The 17,801-nt window shown below is 44.2% G+C and overlaps 2 long non-coding RNA genes across 2 annotated transcripts in view; one reads left to right on the plus strand and one right to left on the minus strand.

The window, feature by feature from the left end:
- Positions 1-17,429, plus strand: part of LOC120870060 — a 17,879-nt gene extending 450 nt beyond the window's left edge. Inside the window, exons 2-3 of the long non-coding RNA XR_005722709.1 lie at positions 437-680; positions 16,458-17,429. This is a non-coding gene — a long non-coding RNA (uncharacterized LOC120870060). The remainder of the gene's footprint in view (positions 1-436; positions 681-16,457) is intronic.
- Positions 3,585-12,648, minus strand: LOC120870061. The gene is made up of 3 exons (XR_005722710.1): positions 12,638-12,648; positions 4,568-4,571; positions 3,585-3,723 (listed from the first exon to the last, which is right to left on the minus strand). It is a non-coding gene; the product is annotated as an uncharacterized LOC120870061 (long non-coding RNA).
- Positions 17,430-17,801: the final 372 nt, after the last annotated feature.

Consider the following 17,801-nt stretch of genomic DNA (forward strand, 5'->3'; position numbering starts at 1 on the left):
CCAGTTAACTCCAGGCTCTTGCAGGCTTAGGTGTCTACTGGAAAAACGACTGGCGGCCTCAGGGCCCAGCACAAGTCTAGAGCAGCTTTAGCCAGTTCCTGTGAGTTGGGATAAATACAGTGTGATACAAAACAGTATAGTTCTGTGTTACTGAGGAAGTAAGCACCTTAACAGATGAATTGAGTACTAGGCAGTTTATGAGTAAGGTTGCAAGAAACACAGAAGGACAGTCCGTGCAGTAGGGACCTAGGAATGGCTACTAACTGAGGAATGGGCATTTCTTTTTGACAGATACATGTGGGTCTGAGCTTTAGTGTACAACCATTACCCAGACTCCAGAGTTCAGAAGCAGCTGCAGAGACAATTTGGGGCTAGATATATTCTGTTGATTATTAGTTTGTACTTTCAGAAGTTAATTCCAGTTTCAAACCTCAAGGCTGGCCTGTGCACCTCTGAATGGAAGTATCTCAGATCCCTGAGCTGTCAGAGCTGGAAGGAGTGGCAGAGGCCTTGTTGACCAGTCCCTACAATCTGCCAGACCAGAGTTTGAATCCTCACTCAGTAGCTGAGCAATCTTGGGCCAGTGTCTCAACCTGTTTGAGCTTCTATGTCCTCATCTCTGAAATGGGCCCTTCTACAGTACCAGCCTCTTAGGGTCATTGTCAGATAACTGAGATAAAGTAAGTAAGTATTCAACACACATGGTGTCAGTGATTGTTAATGCTGTGACCAGAACAATATTCAGGGAAGCCTGAGCTCTGGAGGAAATGACATGATGCCCGACTGAGCTGAATTCAATGCTCTGTCATTTCGGGTGTATGATCCTGCTTGTTCATTCCCTGGGTGCTTGACTGCTTAAGGAGTAAACCTAACTGCCTGCCTTAAAGATCAGATGGTTATGGAGACAGCAGCTGGAAGAGCATCAGGAGAGAAGGACTCCCTTCATCCACTGCCCCTACCACCACCCCTGCCTTTGTGACTGGGTCAGATCAGGGAGCCCTATGCAGTCTGGTCTCCTCTGTAAGATAATGTGGTCAAGAACAGGAACAAAATGACTCATAATGGCGTTTTGGTACCAAGCATCTGTTATCCTACAAATATTTACTATTTCAACTGCAAATGAAAGCCTATTTCAGTTGGGCTTAAAAAGGATATTCCTGATCTCACAAAACAGGAAGTTCAGAGGTTGGACAGGCTTCAGAACCAGTTGAATTAGCAGCTCAACAACGTCACCATATCTTGAGTTCCTTCCTCACGTGCCTGTTAACAGAGTTGGCTTCTGGTTCCTCTGGTGGTAAAGATAACAGTGGCAGCAGGGATCATATGGTTCATTTTTCCCTTCTGCCAAGCAACAGAAGTGACTTCTAGGGGTTTTTTGTTTTTGTTTTTGGCTCCGGCAACCATCTCCTTCAATCACTTTGACTAGAATTGTTTTATTTGCCCAAACCTAGGCCAGCAAGGAATATGAAATTCCCAGCAGAGCAATTCAGTCTGCACTTAAGAGCCAAGTTCTCTTTCCCGGTCTGCACCACTTCTGTCAACGGGAGTGAGGTGGAGTGGGTGTTGGAAAGGCCACCAAAAGAGTCCGCTATAGGAAAGTTGAAGGTCATTTATGATAACAATAGGAAGCACAACAGCAACAAATTTTCCATTTCCAATGTGATTTTTTTTTTAACATATTGCTTTAAATAGGTAGGCAAAATAATAGCATTCATTTATAATGTACTTCCGGGCTTCCCAGGTGGCTCAGTGGTGAAGAATCCACCTGCCAATGCAGGCGATGTAGGAGGCTTGGGTTCCATCTCTGGATCTGGAAGATCCACAAAGGAGAAAAAGGCAACCCCCTCCAGTATTCTTGCCTAGAGAATTCCATGGACAGAGGAGCCTGGCGGGCTAGTCTGTGGGGTTGCAGAGAGTTGGACACCACTAAAGCAACTGAAAACACATGTATAAAATTCTTTCAGCTCACTTTTTGAAAAAAGAATTTGATATAAATTTTAGCAATAGGGATACAGTTTAGACCCTTTTTATGTTGGAGACTGAAATGAGCTAGGAGCTACAGTCTAAATCCATCATGTGCAAATAAATGTGGTGCCCCAAAGAGAACTGACTTGGCTCAATACACACAAAGCAGTGTGTATTGAGCCTCTACAGTCTTTGCCTCCATGGCCAATGACAGGTTTGGAAGCAGCCTGTTAGAGGCAGTATCTCTTCCCCCTCCATTAACTAGACTCAAGATTTATTGTTTATTCATTGCTGGTCATTCTCTCAGTCATATCCGACTCTTTGTAACCCCATGGACTTCAGCACGCCGGGCTTCTCTGTCCTTCACCATCTCCCAGAGCTTGCCCAAATTCATGCCTGTTGAGTCCAAGATGCCATCCAACCATCTTATCCTCTGTTGCCCTCTTCTCCTCCTGCCTTCAATCTTTCCCAGCATCAGTGTCTTTTCCAGTGAGTTGGCTCTTCTCAAGAGGTGGCCAAAGTACTGGAACTTCAGCATCATTCCTTCCAATAAATGTTTGATTTCCTTTATTCATTAATGCAAAATATTTAAAATAATTTACCCTGTCATGCAGTTGTTTCTCTTTTAAGTTCCTAATAATGATGCATCACTCATTGCTGGCAGGAAGGGGTCAGAAGTTACAGGGAAAAAAGTTTCAGAAGAAAAACCATACCATCCCCCAAGAAAAACAGTTCCTGTCCACTGCTCGGCGTGATTTAATGACAAAGCTGAAACTGATGAATCAAATTTCAAGTCACTAGGAAGTCCTAAGTTTCACTTTTTAAAATACTTTAGATGTTAATGTAAAGAAAACATAATACAGTTTTCTCTTAAATATGAGGAGGAAAGGACCTCAGGAATCATAGTACTTTAGTAATTTTGAAAAAAAATTTTTTTTTTGATGGAGCAAAGGTGTTTTAATTAACGTGGTGTGTGTATATATACTGTCTTACAAAGTTGTTATTCTTAGCAAAGATAAAGATTAAAATTCCAGACTTAGAAAACGTAGACAATCCATATTAAAGAGAGAGATTTGTAAACAATCACTTTTACCGTAAGGTTCACAAGGAGGAAGAGGATACTTATCACTGTATAGAAAAACTAATGAAGGAAATGCCTGGATTCTTCAGCCCCCCGGAGAGGCTTGCCTCTCCTCTTAATTCCTGAGTATTCAGAAATTAATAAGGAGCAGAGAATTCCTGATAGATCCAAAAGAGCACACAGGAAGCCTCTTGTTAAATGCTTCCTGACAACGCCCCCTATTTTATTGTATTTGTAAAAAAGCTCTTGACCACATGAGTTTGGTTAGTATTAACCAACCTTATAGAAAGGCAACGGTAAACAACAAATATAATTATCAAGACAATCACCAGTTACAGTTCCAGACCCGATACTGTGTGTAATACTTTGAAACCATCCTCGTGGGTCTAGCCCGGATAATTTATTCAGCTAAAGTTTCCAAATTAGGGGAAGAGGGCAGATTTTTAGAAAAAGTTTTAAAGGTTTTCTTTTGCAGTAGTTGTACATTCAGAGAGGCATTAGCATGTATATTTTGAAAATGAAATTTGATTTGTTCCCTGTTGTAGGCACTAGGATGGAATTGAACAGGAATAACACAAAATTGAGGAGCTTAAAGAAATAGAGGAGTTAATACAAGTATATAGTTTGCAATTAATACAAGTTACAGAACATAAAAGTCTTATTAAATTGTAAATTTTCTATGGCTATAACAAAAGGAAGTGGGATACAGGCCTATATAAAATATGACTGATTATAGCGAAAGAAATCGTTTAACGGAAACTCCACACCCACTCCATCTTCAGCAGGATTGCATTTGAATAATCTCAATCAAGTAAGATTGTAAACTATTTTGAATGCTCCTGTTAAAAGTGATTCTGTCTTATCCATCATGAACTACTTAGTATTAGGCATTCTTCATGCTTCAGGAATTTTTTTAAAGTATTTAATAAAGTTATGCAAGAAATAATATAAATTCTTTTGAGGCCTTCCTATGTGGGAGTTCAGTTCAGTTCAGTCACTCAGTGGTGTCTGACTCTTTGTGACCCCACGAACCACAACGTACCAGGCCTCCTTGTCCATCACCAACTGCTGGAGTTTACCCAAACCCATGTCTATTGAATGGAAGGCAATGTGCTAAATTTTAGAAAAGATGCAAAAATAAGTTAGATTTGGTCCCTGTTGTCAAGGTGACTCTAATCCAGAAGGGCACGTGGAGAGGATGTGACTTCTTGGCTGTCCACAGTTCATTTCCCCTTCTGGTCATTCCTCTGGGAAACCATACCATCTTCACCCTTAGTCTTACTGGGGCTGATGACACTCCCTTCTTCTCCAGCATGGACTTCTAAGATGACCAGCTATCCCAGTGTGCCCTAAATCCAGGGGTTTCCCGGAGCATGAGCCTTCTAGCCCTGAAACCAGGAAAGTCCCAGGCAAATTGGGATGAGCTGGTCACACCTACTCTGACCCAAGCTTGGCCTATTAGAGCCACTTCTGGTCCCTTGACCACACGACTTCCTTCTGTAATGGGGACAGAATGGGGACATGCCTTGGGGCAGACTAAAAAGATTCAGTCCTGACACATTTGTTGAAGCAATTGAGAAAGAGTTAGTCTTTCAGCAGGAGCAGCTAAATAAGCAGAATACAAGCATCTCTTGTTTTATTGCCCATCACAGGTATTACTTTTTAAAAGCAAATTGAAGGTTTGGGGCAGCCCTGTGTTGAGCAAGTTTATGGGCACCATTTTTCCAACAGCACTTGCTCACTTCATGTCTCTGTGTCTCACAGTATTTCAAATTTTAAAATCATGATTATGCTTGTTACGGTGATCTGTGATCAGTGACCGCTGATGTTACTATTGTAATTATGTGGGGGCAGTGCAGGACCACTCCCATGTAAGACTGCACATTCAGTGGACAAAAGCTGTGTGTGTTCTGACTGCCCTGCCCACCAGCTCTTCTCCCATCTCTCTCCCTCTCCTTGGGCCTCCCTGTTCCCTGAGACACAACAGTGTTGAAATTAGGCTAAATAGTAACCCCACAATAGCCTCACTAAGTGTTCAAATGAAAGGAAAATTCTCACTTCTCTCCCTTTAAGTCAGAAGCTAAGAAATGATTAAACCCAATGAGGAAGGCAGGTCAAAGCCAAGATAGGCTAAAAGCTAGGTGCTGACAAATAGCCAGGTTGTGAAAGCAAAGGAAAAGTTTTTGAAGGAAATGAAAAGTGCTGCTCCAGTGAGCGCATGAATGATAAGAAAGTGAAACAGCCTTTATTGCCAATATGGAGAAAGTTGGAGTGGTCTGGATGGAAGACCAAAGCGGCCACAATATCCCCTTAAACTAAAGCCTGATCCAGAGCAAGGCTGTAACCCTCTTCGAGTCCGTGAAAGCTAAGAGAAGTAAGCAACCTACACCGACAGTATTTGAAGCTAGCAAGGCTGGTTCATGAGGTTTAAGAAGAGAAAACTTTTCCATAACATAGAAGTGCAAGGTAAAGCAGCAAGTGCTGATAGACGTTACAGCAAATTACCCAGAAGCTGTAGCGGAGATAAGTAATAAAGGCGGCTACACCAAACAACAGATTTTCAATGTAGACGATATGGCCTTCTCTCGGACTTCCGTAACTAGAGAGAAGTCAGTGCCTGGCTTCAGAGCCTCGGGGGAAAGGCTGACTTTCTTGCTAGGGGCTAATGCTGCTGGTGACTTTAGGTTGAAGCCAGTACTCAGCATTCCAGAAATCGTAGGGCCCTTCAGGATTATGCAAATTCTACTCTGCCTGTGCTCTATAACTGCAGCAACAGGAATTGGAGGATGGCACATCTGTTTTAAAATGTGGTTTACTGAGTATCTTAAGTCAATATTGTTGAGAACCATTGCTCAGAAATGATATTTCTTTCAAAATATTCCTACTATTGATAATGCAGTAGATGAAGGGAGCTCTTCTCTCCTGATGCCAATCCAGCCGCTATCTCCATCTCCATCTGACCTATACAGCAGGCGGTTCTGCCTACTCTTTAAGCAGTAATGCAGTGAACAAACACACGGGACATGCGTAATCTTATGCCTCAAATGCCAGCACGTTGAAATTCAACTCAGTTGGACAACATGTAATTTCCCCAGAGCTCAGCCTCCCTCGACCATTGTTCAAGTTGAGAAACATTGTTCAGGTCACAGCAATAACAATCACTGACACTCAGCACACGTGCTGAGTACTTTACTTGCTTTATCTCATGCATTTGACAACGACCCTAAGGAGCTGACATTGTAAAAGGGCCCATTTTGCAGATGAGAACATGCAAGCTCAAATAGGTAGAGACATTGGCCCAAGATTGCTCAGTTACTGAGTGAGGACTCACACTCAGGTCTGGCAGACCTGGTCAACGTGGCCTCTGCCATTCGTTTCAGCTCTTGTAGCCCATGGACCTGAGATGCCCCAGTTCACTAGTGCACAGGCCTGCCCTGGGGTGTGAAATTGGAATTAATTTCTGAAGGTACAAACTAGTAATCAACAGACTATATTTAGCTCCAAACTGTCTCTGCAGCTGCTCCACTCTTGGGCTTTGTTAATGGCTATACACTAAAGCTCAGATCCGTGGGGTCAGGGCCTAGCTCTCTTAAATGCTGAGGCACATGCTCTAACAAAACAATTCAGGTGTATTACAGAGGAGGATGGAAAAAAATAGCAAGACTTTTTACAATTATACCCAAGATTTCCATATAATTTCATATTTGCTTTGAGATACTTTGGATTGTTTCAGGCTAATTTTCATTCCTGAAAATACCTATCCTTTCTTCTTTGCCATGAGCAAAACTGGCTGGGCCCTTTCTTATTTCTGACCAGTTGTGAATGTATTTAATAATCTGTCTTGTTTAACCTAAGGCATCTGGATCACTTGTGTAGCTGGCCTTGTTGGACAGAGGTGAATACGTACCAGAGGGTATGGGAGCCCTGGATATTATGTTGCTTTACTGGCTCCCCTTAAAATAAAAGATGTACTTGTTTGGTTGGCACAGTTTATCAGAAATAAATAGAAGTCTGCTTCTGTTTCCTAGAAGTCACTTTTCTAGGAGTACAAAATTGGTGAACAAACCTGTGTTGGGTTATTGCTTCCTGAAGGTCAAATCATACCAACACAACAAAATGGGATCTTTTAAAAAATGTCACTATAGTAACACTCGGAGGTTTAAAAAGAGAAAAGGTCTTTACAAAGCCGTAGGGCTGGATGAACACCCAGAGCAGCTCCTCTGTGCTGTGTACCTAGGCCGAGCCTGAGTCCAGACTGATTCTGCAGACACAGAAACGGGCGAGGGAGCCAGCAAGAGCTAAATACTTGGGAAGAAGAGAAAGTCACTTCTGTCCTCAGTGCCAGCATACCACCTCAGAGAAGAAGTCGGTGGGTTTCTGGCCCCTTTTCCAGAGCCCATGGACTCCTGACTCCTCACCCCTGCTGCTGCTGCAGGTGATAATGGTACCATCGCTGACCCCACCCAGGGCACCCAGACCCATCTCCTTCTCCAGGACACAGCATCATGGTTTCCAACCACCCACTCAAACTTCCCAGCCACAGGCCCCAGTGTCCTCAAGGATCACCTCCTGTGGTCCAGCTTCTTGGAATTCAGTAGTCACCAACCTGCTCACCGAAATCCCGTATCGTCTTATTTTTCCCTCTCCATGTCACTCGTCTGCAACCCTCAGATGTTCTTGGTGCCACTGAGCTCTTTTGCTCTCATCCTGGATGTTTGCCAGGGTCACCCAATGTTTGCCAAATCCCTCCAGCAGCTCGTGAACTTCAGATTGCTCCTCTAAGTCTTCCGTGTACTCAGACAGGACTCAGACCCATGTCTGAATCTCTCCCAGAAATTCAAGGATGTCAAACCTGTATTAGTTTACTGGGCTGCCTTTACAAGGTACCATGGACTAGGTGGCTTAAACAACAGAGATTTTTTTTCTGATGATTCAGTGGCTGTCAGCAGGGTTGATTTCTTAGGAGGGCCTCTGTGTTTGACTTGTTAATGACCACCTTCTCTGTGTCTTCACATGGTCCTCCTCGTGATCTCCTCTTCATGTAAGGACACCAGTCATATTTGGATTTGGCTCACCCTTAGGACCGCATTTGACTTTCATGATGTCTTTTAAGGTCCTATCTCCATAGACAGTCACATTCTGAAATACTGGGGATTAGGGCTTCAACCTCTGAACTTGCAAGAGACACAGTTCACAACCTGCTCAAAGAGGTGGCCGGTCCAGTGTGATTTACCTGCTGGCAGGTGTGCCTGCCACCCCAGCTGGTCAGTGTCCCACGCTTGCTGGCCAGGCTCATGTGGGGGTCCGCTAACATCACCCACCTGCTTGTGATAGAAGCCACCCCATGCCTGGATGGCCAGCCTTTTTTACTTTTAGTTTATATTATGCCACCGCAAGTCCTTTGTGGAATAAGGTGAAGTTACATATAAAGAAATTTTACAGCAACACTTATTCTTTGTATACTGGAATCAGGCTTTTAAAAAATTAATTTAAAAATTCAGCTACACTTTGAGCTCTGTGTTGTATTAGCCCTATCTTTCCAACCTACAATTTGAAGTTGACTGGAGTCATTTTGAAAATCAAGAAGCAAAAACCTAGGATGTGAGTCTATTGTTGCCTCATTCTTCACCCCAATTCCACACACATTAAAATTTTTTTTTCCGTCTGTATAGAACACACCTGGAAGGAACCTAGAAATATTTCTTCCCTGAGCATGGTATGTAATATACGAAATGATTATTTCTAGGCTGTTTATGAATGACTGCAGAAATTTAAAGCCAAAAAGGACCTCAGAGACTATTGAATCAAGCCAGTGATTTACATGTAAGAAGCTTTAATTATCTACTTCGTTCTGAATAGCAAATTTGAAGCACTCATGTCTTCCCTAAGGACATTATAAAGCTGTCAGAGTATATTGTACTCATTTTAACAGTCTTCTCAGGCATGTTCATACCTGGCTTGGGTATTTTAGAAGCTCCCTGAGCAGTGGAGAAGTCCTGTAACCTGACTGTCTTCCACATGGACAGATTCATGTGTCTGTATCTATTCAGTGAGCAGATTCACATGGGATGCATGGCAACCCTGGGTCAGTTATTTGAGCGCAGGGACTTTTCACCTCTACAAGATGCATTTCAAATCCCAAGGCCTCCCTGGGGCATTCTTTATTTTATGGAGGATTAGGTGGGAAAGGTTGAAGCTCTCAGTTCAACTCTTTTCATTCAGTGCATCTTTGAGGGCCTACTGTGTGTATCCTCTCTGTTAACCTAGGCAAGAACAACAAAGCGTTTGCTTTGTTGTAGGACCTTATAATCTAGTTACTTATCAATCTCATCTTCCCTAGTGGCTCAGATGGTAAAGAATCTGCCTGCAATGTGGGAGACTCAGGTTTGATCCCTGGGTTAGAAAGATCCCTTGGAGGAGGCCATGGCAACCCATTCCAGTATTCTTGCCTAGAGAATCGCATGGACAGAGGAGACTGCTGGGCTACAGTCCATGGGGTTGCGAAGAGTCGGACATGACTGAGCAACTAAGACTTTCACTTTACTCATCAGTCCAGTTAGGAGACTGTCACCGAGCAAATGCCTGGATGGTGGTCAGGTGTACCATCTTGGTTAAACATGGAAATAGGCCACTTCCTGGTCTTAATAATGTGGCAGAACGGCTTTAGTGAGAATGAAACTTAAGTGGCTTCTCCTGTTTCAGTAAAGGAGGCAAGCATAGACTCAAAGTGTGAAAGTTGGAAAGGACCTTAGAAGGTCTGTAAGTCCATCCTACTTGCTGTCCAGGTGGGGAGGCTGAGGCCGAGTGGGGCAGGTTCAAGATCACAGTCCATTACTGTCCAATCCAGAACCTCCGCCTCAGTTCTCACTGCAAATCCTGAGCCCTCTTCTCTGTCCACATCCTCAGGACGAGCTCTGTCTTTAAGCAATAGTGTGGTGCCCTGGGGCAATTGTGTTGACGCAGCTAGCGCTGAGGTCCAGAGGGCAGACCTGTGGGGGATTCTTACCAACATGCAGGCATGCTGGGAAGGTGTAGGGCATATGTCACCTGGTTTGATTCATCTGAAGGCAGAGTTTAGGATGGAGGCAGTCTGAACTTGCTCCTGAGCTGATAGCTCACCATGATCCTAGAATCCCACACCCTACTTGTTCCACAGTACTGTGCATGGACCACAGGATTCAGGTGGATGGAGAAGAAAAGTACCAAGAAGCAGCCTCGGTAGTCAGCCGGCACTGCCTCTGTCCTGGTGCTGACGCCTGCAGGGTGTGCACACAGAAAGAGCTGAGAGTGGCTGGTGACCTGAGCTCCATGCCAGCTTTCCTACAAGCGTTCTGGATAGTTCTTCCCTGCCACCCCTGCCTTGTGATGCCCATTGATGTGCCCAAGGTACCTGGAAGCAGGTATCTTTGCCACCTATCTTTGTCTTGCTTTTGTGACCATTACATATATATATATACACACACACACACACACACACACACACAATATAAAGAGTTATATATCTTAGGATATAACTCATTAAATGGACCTGTTCACAATGGGGAGCGAGGTACTAAAGAGATGAGCCAGGCTGTGGATGTCAGGGGGAAGTTCATTCTGGCACACAGGGCCCTGTCCTGGGGAGGGTCACCGCAGGCTTTCCAGCTCTGTTGTTGGGCTGGGACTCAAGAGTGGGGGACATGCGAGGGCAAGGGCAGGCCCCCAGATTAAGGGGGTTTGACATGCTGGGCATGGGATGTAGCATGGGCCCACCGACCAGGTCTGTGGTAACACCACCAGGGTTGAGCTCTGGTCAGACCCAGACCAAAAAGCAGAGTTGATGCCAAGGTTTAAAACAGAGCTGGGAAAGAGCTCATTACAACCCTCCTTCTTAAGCCAGCTTTCGTTCTAGAGAATGAGAACGGTGTGTTCCAGGCAGTAAAAGGAGAGATGAGAGGAGGAAGATGAGGCAAGAATGACGTGATCCCGGACATACGGAGCCTGAATGAACTCCGTTCACACCTGTGCCTTCAGGTCCATTCCCTTGGCTGGCTGCGGCTCTTGGTCAGACCTGCAGTACTGCTTGCTTACCTTGACTTACCCCATCCCTAGGAGCTATCCCCAGGCCTCATGCTTAGGGAATGTGAAACTGGAAAGAACTAGAGTGAGAGGCATGTAGCAATCACCACAGGGGGTGTTTTGATGGTGGTTTGCTGGCCAGTGTGCACCAATGACCTCGTGGTCGCCTCTGGTAAGCAAGGGAGGCTTCAAGTATGTGTCTTGAGGCTGGAGGTAGATGAGCACAAGATGGTTAAGAAGGATTTTTCACTTTTTATTTTATATTCTTTGATAGCCTTTGAATTCCTTTATCCTGTGTCTGCTTTTGTATAATTCTTACATGAATTAGAAGTATATAAAATGACTTGTAAAAATTAGAATAAGATGGAGCTATGAACAGCACCAGTCTGCTTGGGCCCCAGGAAAGAGCTGTGGAGCTGGACCACAAGGAACGGTGAGGCAGGAGAGAGAGGGGTACAGAGCTGCAGCCTGTGCCAAGGCAGATGGTGTCATGGGCCAGCCTCCGGTCGCACCACAAGGCAGACAGCACGAGACAAGAGGCAGAGAGCTCTTCAGTTCAGTTCAGTTCAGTTCAGTCGCTCAGTCGTGTCCGACTCCTTGTGACCCCATGAATCGCAGCACGCCAGGCCTCCCTGTCCATCACCAACTCCCGGAGTTCACTCAGATTCACATCCATCGAGTCAGGGAGCTCTTAACACGGGGCAAACCCAGAACCTTGCCACGCCTGTTTCCTCATCTTTAAAACCAGTGTATGGGCAATGAGGTTAGTCCCAACCAACTCAGCAGGATTTGGGTCCTGTTGTTTTGTTTTGCTCTTTCCTAGTGACTTGGTATTTCCATGCCTTGTAGGTGTGATGTAGTGATTAGATATTGAAACAAGCGGAAGGATCAAAAGCAGACAAAAATGACTAGAGGCACATTGGGATGAGCTGATGACCTGATACACACCATAAGGACCTACTTCCGCCTGGCATCTCTGGAGAGCTAGAAACAGGACCTAATAAACACCATGTTTCCAAGAAAAGACAACTAGTGGCATTTTGTTGGTGGCAGAAGAGAGGGATCAGCCATGTTTTTGATGGTCTTATGAGTTTTAAATAACCGCAGGAAAGCCTTGGAGACTTTTCTTGAGGTATAAATCTCTTCCTCTCCTTTGAAAAAGTCCCATAAACAAAGAACTTTCAAAATGATCGTTATTCTGCCAGTCATGTTAATGAGGAAATGTGCATTAAAAATTTTTCCCTTCCCTCTTCTCATCAAGATAGGCCCAGGGAATGCCAGCTCAAAGGCCAGATTATCTATACATGCATCCATAATTAAATGCCTGAACAAAAACATACATCTGCAAGTTTTTATTGAAATATAGTTGATTTACAGTGCTTTTTTAGTTCCAGGTATACAACACATGATGTATATTATATATATATGTATTTTTTTTTCAGATTCTTTTTCCTTATAGGTAATAATAAAATATTGAGTATAGTTCCCTGTGCTCTTCAGTAGGTCTTTATTGTTTATTTTATACGTAGTCACACAGAGTCGGACATGACTGAAGCGACTTAGCAGCAGCAGCAGCAGCAGTGTGTATTTGTTAATCCCAAACTGCTAACTCAACCCTCCCTTCCTAACCTTAAGTTTGTTTTCTGTGTCTGTTTCTGTTTTGTAAATAAGTTCCTTTGTATCAGCTTTGTAGATTGCACTAAGTGATATCATGTGATATTTGTTTTTCTCTGTCTCACTTTACTGAGTGTGACAATCTCTAGGTCCATCCATGGTGCTGCAAATAGCATTATTTCATTCTTTTTATGGCTGAGTAATATTCCATTGAGTATATACACCACATCTTTATCCATTCATCTGTCAATGGACACTTTTATTTTCCTGTTTTAGCTCTTGTAAATATACTAGCAATTTTTACACTGATTTTACTGTAGAATTAACTTCATGGTTTTCCTGAGGTTTAGATGTGCATGGTCTTTGTATAAATAAATAAATGCACACACACATATGTACACACATAAAGTAAGTAAAGTGTTCTAGAAATGTAGAAAAAAAGAGTACAGTTCTTCCATAATCGTACCACCCAGAGATAACCACTCATGACAGTTTTGTGTGGGTGTGTTTTGTATACGTTTCAATTTTTTTCCTATGTCGATACATCAGAAAGACCAAAAGCAAGATTATAGCTGTACAATCTTCACCCTTTCAGTGTGCAGTGTTATTGAAGCAAAACCTCTGTTCTGCTTCCCAGAAAGTCCAGCTTCCAAGGGAGGTGGCCTTATTCACTCTCTCTCTTTTTAATTAAAATTTTTTTTTCTTTGGCTGCATCGCATGTGAGATCTTAGTTCCCCAATCGGGGATTGAACCTGCATTCCCTGCATAGGAAACGCAGAACCTTAAACACTGGACCTTCAGGAAGTCTTGTTCGCTGTCTCTTATTCACAACCCTGGGGCTGCTGCCCTGCAGTTGAAGGGGTTATTCCACCGTGTCCGGGAGGGAGAGCTTGGAGAACTGGGTCTGGTCATTTTTCTGCCTGATCTACTTGCTGTTAGTCGGACACCCTGAAGGCCAAGAAGAATTGATGTTTGGACAAGACCCCAGCTCTAGGGGAGTGAGTGCCCATTTAGTTCACCAGGACAGACTCTCCACCTTCTTCCTGGAGCTCACTGTTCTGGCTTGACTGTTACTGGCCTGACTTTTTAACCATTTTCTGTCTCTTCCTCTAATAAGAGAAACTCTGAAATCTGTCAGTTCCGCAGAACATCTGTCTACCTCCCCTGTTACAGACCCTGCACTCCCCACTCCCCTGAGCCTCAGGCAGCCAGTGCTAGTTCCCCACACCTGGTTACCAGGCTCTGGAAGCTTCTCAGGGCCAGCTCCATGCTGGCACCCAGCCCTGCTCAGCAAACAAAGAACAGTTAGCACATTGTTCTCCGTCTAGTTCACAGTGTAAAACCTTCTGGGCCAGGCACAAGCTCCCTCCGCCCCCCTCTCCTGGCACTTGGACTTTCTCGTTGTCTGGTGCTGACTCCTGGCTGGGGACCGAGGGAGGGCGGAGGCGGGGAGCAGGCTCGTCCATCCCCCGTGCAGCAGAGCCTTCCACCAGCTCAGCCAGGCTGGGAGCAGCCTCCTCGTCCATAATCCTGACAGGGGCCACGGATTCTCCCAGCCTCTAGCAGATGGAAGAACTGTAGCGAAGGCTAATATCATTCTAATTGTTTCTTTTTTACCATACTGACTCCTCCCACACTGCTTTTGAAATCTCACGTGTGAGTATTTTGCAAGCATGCATTTTGGCATCTGCTCTAAACCCACACTTAGCCCACCTTTAAGGTAATCCACTGGTAGCGTTCTCCTGGATGGCAGTTTCCATCAAACTGAAATAGTTTCTGCCAATGAAATCTTATTAATTCTGGAAACCTGAAGCTGAAGTTTATTCTGTTTTAATGTGAACTGATCAACCTATCACACTTTGATATATGTCTCTAAGTGGTGGGAGAAGAAGATACCCACAAACCTTAAAAACCTTTGCCCCAAAACCATTTTTTCAAGTAAAATTACATTTTCTTTGCAGTCCCTTTGAAGGCTTTTTAACTTTGAAAATTTATGGTCTAGTTATGTGACCCATATTAAACTCGCTAGGAGAGCTTTAAAAAAGTACAGATGAGGGATTCCCCTGGCGGGCCAGTGGTTAAGACTTGCACTTCCACTGCAGGAGGCTTAGGCTCGATCCCTGGTCAGAGTACTAAGGCCCCGTAAGACACACAGCACAGCCAAAATCAATAAATAATTAATAAAAAGTACAGATGTCTAGGCCACCCTCCTACCCGTCATCCTATTTGGATCCAACTATCCTAGGGGAACCCGGCATCCCTATGGCTTTAAAAGCTCCCCAGGTGATCCTAGGAGGCAGCCAGCTTTGAGGACCAGTGTTGCAGTCAATAAGAAGAGGTGCCTACAGCTCACTGGATGGTCCAGCAATGAATGACATCACTAATAGCAATGAACAAAGACAATGAGTGACATCACCCGAAATCAATGAACAAAGAAGGCTACCATTTCAGATTAACTCAGAGGAAAGATTATGGCTTAAATGAACAAAAAGTACTAAAGAGATATTTATACACAGAATCGCAAACATTTCTAAGTAAACCGTGTCAGCATATGTTGAATCTTAACCACCAAGACGTTTCATTAGGGTACTTGTTAATCATGGATGGCCTGGAATGATGAAATTCAGGTCTCAGATTTTTCCTTTCTGGTTTTCCCAGCCACTCTGGTTGCCCTGGCAGCTTCAGTCTCTTGTTAGTCTTTGTTTCTCAGGAGGCTTAGAGCCTCTGTACATGACTGAAGGTCCCATGTAAACTGATATTTCTAGGCCTTTGCCGTGATGCTTTCTGTCTGTCTGAGCACACACCTGAGTTTTTTTCTCTCTACACAGGTAGTAAGCTGCACAGTGCTGTCAGGGCCTAAGTGGATGTTAGAAGCATCGACTCTGAGCTGGGGTCAGGGGTACAGATAGAAGCAGACATTTCTCCTCACTGTTGTTGGTTGTTTTTTTTAAACATGTTTTTCATGAAAAGTTTCAAGCCTTCAGAAAACTTAAAAACACCCATATGCCCACTGTCTTGATTCTGTGGTATAGTTGTCCGTTCAGCAGTGCAGCTTTGATCTACATGGATCTGCTTATACACAGATTCCTTTTCAGGAAATAGCACTATGGTACTACACGGTCTGCAGTTGACTGAACCCATGAATAATCGGATTATAATCGGATTTTTGACTGCGCGGAAGGTTGGCGTCCCTAACCCTGGGATTGTTGAAGAGTCAGCTGTAGACATCTCTGCTTGCTTTACCCTCACATCTAGCCGTCTGTTCATCCATCAACTCATCTTATTTTTTGGATGCATTTCAGTGTCAGTTGTCATTAGCACACTTCACTTAGAAAATTTTAGCAGCAGCATATCCATAATGGTAGTACAGAATTTGTTTAGGGTTATTTTCCTTTTCAAATAAAAACTACAAAGACGAAAATGTACAGATCCCAAGTATGCGGTTCTGACCTTTGACAGATACACACACCTCTGTCGTTTAGAGTCCTGTCACAACACACAATGTTCCATTCCTCTGGAAAAATTGCCTGGTAACCCTTCCTGTCTCCCCCATCCCCAGGCAACCATTGTTCAACTTTTAAAAAGTTATAGATTTATTTTGCCCTCTGTAACATCATATATTAATAAAAGGAATAAAATCATATAGTAAGTGTTCTTTTGTATCCGGTTGGTTCACTAACATGACGCATGCAAGATTTACCTCTGTTGTTGTGAGTATCGGTTCATACCTTTTTATTAGGAGCCTTTGGCCCGACTCTGACCAAAAAGCATTGACCTCAAGACAGCTTGGGGCCAGGCAAGGCCGCAGCAGGCCTCTCTCATGGATCGCTCAGTGACAGAAGTCAGTGGCCCTGTCAGAAGGGCACTCATGCAGCTTCCTGAATGGCACCTCGCGAGAAGGAACTGGGGCCTCCTGTCAACAGTCAGACGAGGGAGCCGTCTTGGAAGCAGCTTCGCAGCCCTAGAGAAGCCTTCGGATGGCTACAACTCTACCTTATGTAACTGTAGCCTCATGGGAGGAGAAGGCAATGGCACCCACTCCAGTAGTACTCTTGCCTGGGAAATCCCATGGACGGAGGAGCCTGGTGGGCTACAGTCCATGGGATCGTGAAGAGTCGGACACAACTGAGTGACTTCACTTTCACTTTTCACTTTTCATGCACTGGAGAAGGAAATGGCAACCCACTCCAGTGTAATTGCCTGGAGAATTCCAGAGACAGGAGCCTGGTGGGCTGTTGTCTATGGGGTTGCACCGAGTCGGACACAACTGAAGTGACTTAGCAGTAGCAGCAGCCTCATGGGAGAGCCCGAGCCAGTATTCCATGACATTGAAATAGTGCCCAGCACTGCACAGGGCAGGCTTCCCAGGTGGCACAGTGGTAAAGAATCCCTCTGCCAGTGCAGTAGATGCAGGAGGCTTGGGTTCAATCCTTGGGTCTGGAAGATCCCCTGGAGAAGGAAATGGTAACCCACCCCAGTATTCTTGCCAGGAAAATTCCAACAATGAAGGAGCCTGGCAGGCTACAGTCCATGGGGTCACAAAGAGTCGGACACAACTCAGCAGCTGAGCGCACACATGCACACACACACACACGCTGCACAGAGTAGATATACCGAGATTGATTTATTCATTTACCAGTTAATGGACACCAGGAAAATTTTCAGTGTGGGCCTATTGTGAATAAAGCTGTTTTGAGCATTCTTGTACAGATCTTTTTGTGTTTTCATTTCTCTTTGGTAAATAGGAGAGGAACTGCTAGATATAGGGTAAGTATACATTAATTTTGTTTTTAAAAAAAAGACAACCAGATCCTTCCTTAAAGTAAATATGCTATTTTACATCCTTGAAGATGTTTTTATGAGAATCGAGGTGCTCAGACATTCTTGCCAACACTGGTGTTGCCATAGTGTTGGTTATGTAGCCCAATCTCATTGTATTTGTACTTAGGTTCTAACTTTAGATTTTCTAGTACATGTGAGTTAACACTGGCCATGTGCAAAATATTATGCAAGGTGTACAAGTGCCTAGTTCCTGAAAGCGTGGTCCATGAGCCCGTACTATTAGATTGATTCTCTGGGAAAT

Source organism: Oryx dammah, unplaced genomic scaffold (genome assembly GCF_014754425.2).
Source record: "Oryx dammah isolate SB20612 unplaced genomic scaffold, SCBI_Odam_1.1 HiC_scaffold_11, whole genome shotgun sequence".
NCBI classification, from domain to species: domain Eukaryota; kingdom Metazoa; phylum Chordata; class Mammalia; order Artiodactyla; family Bovidae; genus Oryx; species Oryx dammah.